Raw genomic sequence first — 1,416 nt, 5'->3', positions numbered from 1 at the left:
AAAAAAAAAAAAAAAAAAAAGATAGTTTGTTTCTGGCCATAAAGAATGTGACCGAGTATAATAAAATATCAACCCCTTTTAATTTATTATATTTCCATAGGACTGGAAGATAAATGTAAAGAAATTAGATTTTATTTTTGACTTTTTAAATAATAAATGGTGAATCATTTATTACATCAACAGTGTGTTTTCTGTTGAACCATTTTCATCCTTGTATGCTGTTACCCAAGTTTTCAATATTTGATCCTCAGAGTCTTACCAGGAAGGTGATTCTGGACTATCCACTATGTAGTTGAGTATTGGTACTAAGGTATCTGATTTCCTGTCATCAAATTTCTATAGAACTATGTAGATAAGGGAGCGTACTAATGAGAACACATAGAGGGCAACAATACACACTGAGGCCTTTCAGAGGGTGAAGGGTGAGACAAGGGAGAGGAGCAGAAAAAATCACTAATGGATACTAGGCTTAATGCCTATGTGATGAAATAATCCATCAAACAAACCCCCATGACACAAGTTTACATATGTAACAGACTGGAACATGTGTCCCTGAACTTAAAAGTTTTAAAAAAGAATGTACCTTGTTCTATGAGTAAAATACAAATTATAACATTTCTGTTAGAATTCTAAGGAGATTGAGATCACCTAGTCAAATGCCTTCCATATGGTTACTAAGGAAATGAGGACAAGTTAAGTAATGAGAACTATTAGAACACTGAAGTAAATAGAACAACGATATTATCTTGACTAATGTTTATATTGTCATGCTAAATGCAATCATGATGTTTCACATATAGTGACTTAGAGAATTGTGATAATAAATTAAAAATTTAAATATTTAAGTAATTTTTAGGCAGACATAATTCTAGTGTAAAGAAGAATAAAAAGTTACTAATGGTCTATACCTATGTTACTAATGTATTTACTACATACATATTTCTCTTACAAATTTAATATTAAGCTTTTCATTTCTTAAAAAATGAAATGGGAGGGAGTTTGCTTATATTCACTCATTCCATAAGTTAGAGTCTGATATCTGATAATTTACTAGGAAAGCAAATCTACGCCATCATCTATGTATGAGAAATAGATTAATCTACTTAGAAAGTACATATAATTTGTTTCTGATTACAAATTATTAAGCACTTCTTCCAAGAAGAAATTTTGAGTGATATTTTTCACATATATCAAGAATATTATGATATTTACTCCCACTGCAAATTATTTACATATAAAAATGCTGATTGGCAGTTTATAAACAATAGGGCTGTTGAAAAACTTCTAAAATTGTGATGATGCTAAATTTTGTTCTGCTGACTGTTAACTCTTTGATAGTACACTCTAAAAGCATTGACAGATTCTGCCTACCTTAAGGGCAGGATTTGATCTCCCTCTTTTCTATTGCATCTTCCT

At 30.4% G+C, this 1,416-nt stretch overlaps 1 pseudogene; it reads right to left on the bottom strand.

Annotated features, from left to right (window-relative positions):
* Positions 1–1,416, bottom strand: part of LOC105527725 — a 53,026-nt pseudogene that overhangs the window by 6,676 nt on the left and 44,934 nt on the right.

The sequence above is a fragment of the Colobus angolensis genome, unplaced genomic scaffold, assembly GCF_000951035.1.
Source record: "Colobus angolensis palliatus isolate OR3802 unplaced genomic scaffold, Cang.pa_1.0 Scaffold643, whole genome shotgun sequence".
NCBI lineage: Eukaryota > Metazoa > Chordata > Mammalia > Primates > Cercopithecidae > Colobus > Colobus angolensis.
Note: the sequence above shows the minus strand (reverse complement) of the source record. Positions and strands in the feature narration are given on the sequence as shown.